At 31.2% G+C, this 6,586-nt stretch overlaps 1 protein-coding gene across 1 annotated transcript in view; it reads left to right on the forward strand.

The window, feature by feature from the left end:
• The first annotated feature begins 68 nt into the window (after nt 1-68).
• The window catches only part of LOC106468260 (nuclear hormone receptor FTZ-F1 beta-like), a 51,059-nt gene continuing 44,541 nt past the window's right edge, over nt 69-6,586 (forward strand). The window contains exon 1 of the mRNA XM_013928678.2: nt 69-182. The gene's annotated coding sequence lies outside the window, so the exon portion shown is untranslated. The remainder of the gene's footprint in view (nt 183-6,586) is intronic.

Here is a 6,586-nt window from a genome sequence, read left to right on the forward strand (position 1 = left end):
TTATTTGTATTTTAAGTAGTTTTAGATTTGTTAATAAAATATATGTTGTAATCCTACAGAGGGCGGTTGCCGTGTGCATGGAGTCATCAAAATGTTGAATTTGCGGTGTTTAGTAGAGAGTATAGTTAGTGAGTTTCGTTGTAAAACTGAAAGTTCTTCTCCACGTATCTTGGCATATCAAGGTAAGAATTCTATTTTGCAAATTTGATGATAGTATTGTTTACCATAATTATGTCTGAGAACAATAAAGTTAAAAATGAACTATTAATTATTACTATCAGAAGTAACTGATTATTACTAACTACTAGTAGTATTACTATTAGTACTACTACTAGTACTAACTAGTATTATTGAGTATTGTAATTTGTAGTAATAGTTGTTAATTGTTATTCGATTAAAATTTGAAGTATTAAAAACTCTTAATCGAACGAACATGTAAGCTGTAATAGCTGATTAGCTCTACTAGTACTAGTAGGGTGGATATGATATACTTATCAACCTTACTAAGTAGTGTTAGTACTAGAACTAGTAGTAGAGCTAACTAACTTAATACTTACACTTATTACACTTCTAAGTTAAATACATGTCTTTTGAGAGGTCAGATAAATAAAAACTATCAACAGCCAAAGTTGTTGGAGAAATTTTAAACAGTTCTTGTAACATATGAATCCATGATATTGAGATTAATAGATTATAGAGTAATAATAATAATATAAAGAGTGAATGCCAGTGTGACCTCTAGGCACTGTTACAGTTATAACAAGTGTTTGTTTCTGTGATTCTGTGTGAATCATCTGTGCACAAGACTCAATACTACCCTATAAAGTTTGAATATTCAGCTAATGGTTTTATATAATGTATATTTAATTTTAACCAACTTTAGTATATATACATAAATACTTGTATGTAGGGTCTAGAGCCAATACTACGAGAATGTTTCTAACAGCCAGTTAAAATTTGCATTTTTTTAGTTTGGTATTAAACAGGAAATGTAGTAATTCAGCATCATGGTACAAGTAACAAAACTGATATAAAGTATTGAATATATGGCTATTTATTTGAAAATATTTTTTTTAAATGAAAGGGTGAGTGATAATACTGTTAATGCACCAAAAATTCTTTTAAATTTTATAGTGTGAGATTTAAACAAATAATTTGTATAGTGCTATGCATGTGTTATTGATAGGAACTTTCTTAGGCAAACAAAATATGTTATGATTTTGAAATGTGTATGTTTATCATATGTGTTCACACTTATATTACGTCATTCTTTGTTCACCATTTTTGTTAATATTATTAACATTAAGTTATAACAGATTAAATCCATGTTAGGATAATTTCACAATAGAGAAGTACAATAATTACACATTATGTAGAAAGTATTTATAATTTTTAGTTTTCCAAAGTTCAGCTTTTTTTTTTTTACATGAATTTCTTAGTTTTAAAATGTATGTTAAACAGATAATTGACTTTTACAACTAGTGGAATGACTAATTGAACATTTTTCTAAAGTGTACATTATTTTGTAGAAACTAGAATGAAGAATATTTGTAAATTGTAAAATAAAATATTCTCTTTATATACAAATAATTTCATATTTAAGTAGGTGAATAAGAATACTCATAGTTATATTAATCATATTACAAATTGTATTAAAATTGTACAGACTTAGTTATATTGCATTTAATTGTTTTGTATGAAATAATTTCTTTAAATGCTGTTTTCTTATTTTAAGGTATATGAAAATATTAGTGCACCTTTTATGGTATTCTGTTTTATTCACACATTCATATTATTAACTTGTACTTTTGTAATTAGTTAAATAATTTTATGCTAATCCTCTGTCAAAGATACAAGTAAAAGCTACCTTGTATTATTAAGCTTGAAATGTGGGTTGATTGAGTCTTACCATAACTTAAGTTTCCATATGTAAGTAGAGAAACATTTGAAAATCTAAGTCTACATATTATATTTGATTAACTGTTATAGGGTTTGGAGAGTGTATCCTTCCTAAATTTTTACATGTTGGTACTTAACTATAAATTTTGTAATCATGATATTCAAATTGTCCAAATTATTCAGAGTATTAGACTGGAAATTAACCCAACATTGTGATTGTATTTATCTCATCCTATTTTCAGTTTTAAAGAGCAGTACTATCTCTACATTATGAAATACCTTGAATTATAATAATTGTAATGATCACTGAAGTGTAGTTTATGAAAGAAATAAATCATTAGTGTATACAGTTCAGTCCTTTCTTCTAGGTGTCATTTGGAAAAAATTGTATTAAGTTGCAAATTTTCAAGTAAATATTTTTACAATAAGCTATGGTTTATTAATTCCGCTTAAGTCTGTGTACTAATCTCACAAGTAGTGATTCTTTTGTTTTCAAGCAAGTATTTTTTCATTCTCAAACACATTTTGCCACTGGAAGCCTCCAAAAATCTTATTTTTCCAAAGTTACCTTCAGAGGAACATAAATTTATGATCCATGGTCTATCATCTTTAGGCCTCTTGGTGATTCAACAGGAAACTTAAGAGCTTATAATGCTAAAATTCAGGGTTTGATCCAACCCTATGTTGGGGATACCTTTAGCAGTTTTTGCATAATGACAAGCAAATAATCAATCTCTTTGGAGCTACTTATGACAAAGTAGTGATGACCATTTTTTTGGCAAGGTCATATTTATTAAAAAAAATTTGTTAGCACATTACCATAGGTTTTCAAAGTTTTTGTTAATTTTGATATCCGATTGTTTTGTTTTTGAGCTAAAAAAAATTCAAAACAAATACTGGAACTAGATCTGTATACACACAATGCCTAGCCTTGTTGAGTTGGTAAATTTAGCAGTAAAAAAACAATAAAATATACATGCTGAAAAGTAGTGTACACACATTGTACTACCAACCAGTGTGATGATTCTGAAAACTGAGTTTTTTAAATTTCTTCAAAAAACTGCTTCTTGAAGTATTCTGACAATAGCTGGTTGTATTATATGCCATTTTTAGTGAGACATTAACCTTATGTAATTTGAGAATGTATGCATATCTATTATTTTTACACGGTTATGTTTTGTTTTCCAGTTTAGTTTACGATATCACAACACTATTTAAAAATATTTTTGGTATCATTGAACATTGATTACAGTGAGGCACAAATATAAGTACAGATTATTATAAAACGTTCTTTGACAAGTAGTATCGAAAACTTATAAATAGTATTTCAAAGCAACACTACAAATCAACAGATAACCCAATTTTGGATAAATGTTTAAAATACTAAACGTCTTGCATATCTATGTGATTTTTATATGTTATTGCACTATTTTTCCAATATCTTAGAAAATATTTATTTGATATATGAAAACTACTCATAAACGGCATGTTTTATTGAGAGCGATAGAAAATGAAAAGAGCTGTATTAATTGTTTTCCACGTATGGAACCCCTGAGAGAATTGATTATGATTATGCAGTCATCAGAATAATGTATTTTTTTAAACTGAGACTGTAGATGAAATATGTTACATAAAACTTTGATACCTATATATATTTAATATCATTGTTTGTACGTGCATGTATGCAGGAGGGGGTCGAGGGGATTTGCCCGAACCTCCTATTTTTGTGATAAAAAATACTGCTACTAAGTTCATGTTCATGTGAACGTTCGGATCGGCATCTGCTCTTCGCAAGTTGAATAATTACCTGAGGTGTACACAAATCAAAGAAAGGCCGAGTGCTCTAGCTTTCATACATAAACATTATGACACTGCTATCAACACTGAAACTATATGTAAGTTATGTATGGAAAAGCACCCAATTAGAATGGAGCATGTTAACATATTATTTCAGTTGTGCATACATATACGTATGTGATAACCAATGATTGAAATAGCTCATATACTATTGTTGTACAGAGTTGTTTAAATCAGTAATATAAGTTAACAATCAATAACTACTCTACAATAACTACTATCTACAGTACTTTACTATAATAAACATACATATTTATGTTAATTTAAGTCTAGCTTCCCATGCAGTGTCAAAATATAATGGTGATTTGTTGACTTTTCATTGGATGTTTGTGGATTTTATGTGAACAGCCATGCAGTTGTTTAATCTATAATTCATGCAGAATTTCTTCCAGATTTAATCTCATGGCACCCTTTTTTCTTTTACAAACTTTCTGGGGGAGCATAACCCCAGACCCTCGTAGCATCAGCATATTTTACATGCTGATTGTGCTTGGTACAATATGTGTTGGCTTTTGATCACACTGATTATGTCATCTACATCATATTTCAGCAAGGTGTAAAGTTTTGAGAATATTGTATATACAAGCAGTAAACGAAAATAATTAAAAATGATTGTCTTGCTTGAAACGGAAAGGCACTAATTACGATTGTTTCTATGGTGATCAGGCGGTGAACTCGTTTCGTTATGAAACGGAGAAGGGGAGGGAGACGTAGATATCAAATCATTTCCACACCTATGTGAACGAGAGTAATGTAACTTTATAAAGAAATATGATTTGTGTGGAGAAAGGAGATTGTTTTGCTCATGGAAAACACCTAGTTAAACAGGCCGCGTATTCCTTTATTTTTCATACCATATTGAACGAATAACTTAAATAATTTTTGATAATAAGAATTATGAAGTTTTGGAGATCTCGACAAACATTGTTTTGAAACAGATACATTGTCGATGCAGAAAACAAAGGCTGATTTTATTCATATCATTTAAACCTTGCATGTGGTTTTGTTTTATGTGAATTTACTGTGAATGTATAAATGTAAAAATAGAGAGAGTCAAATGCTTCTTTTCTCATTCACACGATGAGTAGATGGTAGAATAGATATCTAAAAGAAATAATGACCAACCATGAAAATCTGCGATTATCACCTTAATCCCGAAGAAAGTTCAAAAATACTAGTGACTTCCACCCAATTAGCCTAATTAACTATTTAGCTAAACTTGTGGATAAAATAATAACGACAAGACTGTCCTGACTACTTGAAACAAATAACACACTTTCTCAAATCCAAAATGCAGTAATTACAAACAGGCAAACCGCAGATCACCTAGTCAACTTTAGATGGTTTCAATAAATTTCAAGCCACAATAGTCACCTTTCTAGATGTTCAAAAACTTACGACACTGTCTTCACAATGGCCTTAAATTTAAACTTACCAAGTACAAAATACCATCACTAAATGGATTTAAAATTTTCTTGAAAAAAGAACAGCCAAATTAAAAATAATGTGCTGTCTCTCAACCATTAGGTTTTAACGCAGGAGCACCGCAAGGCTCTGTCCTTAACCCATTCCTTTATACACTATTCATAAATAATCTCTCATAAACTGACACACCACTCACGCACGCACGCATCCCAATACGTTGACGACATTGCAATATGGAACACTTCTAGGGACCCCACGTTCACAACCTCCAAACTGCAAAATATAATCAGTAAACTCAGAATCTGGTGTAACAAGTGTAGAATTAACTCTCAACCCAACCAAGGCAAAAGATAATCAGTAAACTCATAATCTGGTGTAACAAGTGTAGAATTAACTCTCAACCCAACCAAGGCAAAAGATAATCAGTAAACTCATAATCTGGTGTAACAAGTGTAGAATTAACTCTCAACCCAACCAAGGCAAAAGATAATCAGTAAACTCATAATCTGGTGTAACAAGTGTAGAATTAACTCTCAACCCAACCAAGGCAAAATATAATCAGTAAACTCATAATCTGGTGTAACAAGTGTAGAATTAACTCTCAACCCAACCAAGGCAAAAGATAATCAGTAAACTCATAATCTGGTGTAACAAATGTAGAATTAACTCTCAACCCAACCAAGGCAAAATATAATCAGTAAACTCATAATCTGGTGTAACAAGTATAGAATTAACTCTCAACCCAACCAAGGCAAAATATAATCAGTAAACTCATAATCTGGTGTAACAAGTATAGAATTAACTCTCAACCCAACCAAGGCAAAAGATAATCAGTAAACTCATATTCTGGTGTAACAAGTGTAGAATTAACTCTCAACCCAACCAAGGCAAAATATAATCAATAAACTCATATTCTGGTGTAACAAGAACTCAGTCCAAAATATTTCTCAGTACGCTCAACCAAAAGTATAAAAACTTTAAGAATGTTGAACTCAAACTCTACGACTCCCCATTCTCCCTCTCCAAGTCAGTAAAATTCCACGGAATGACACTTAACCACAACCTCACTTGGCACTGACACATAAAAAACAAACGAAAAACTACAAGTACGAATAGCACGTTTCAAGACAATACTATACTTCAAATTTACAAAACTTTCATAATAGAGCTCTAGTCTCACAAAACTGGGGCTTCACGGTTACCAGCCCATGCATGACCAGGTGGTTAGGGAGCTTGACTCGCAATTTTGGGGTGGCGGGTTCGAATCCCTGTCCCACCAAACATTCTCGTCCTTTCAGCCGTGGGGGCATTATAATGTAACGGTCAATCCCATTATTCGTTGGTAAAAATAGTAGCTCAAGAGTTGGCAGTTGGCGGTGATGACTAGTTGCCTTCCCTCTTGTCT

The sequence above is a fragment of the Limulus polyphemus genome, unplaced genomic scaffold (assembly GCF_000517525.1).
Source record: "Limulus polyphemus unplaced genomic scaffold, Limulus_polyphemus-2.1.2 Scaffold2939, whole genome shotgun sequence".
Classification (NCBI taxonomy): Eukaryota; Metazoa; Arthropoda; class Merostomata; order Xiphosura; family Limulidae; genus Limulus; species Limulus polyphemus.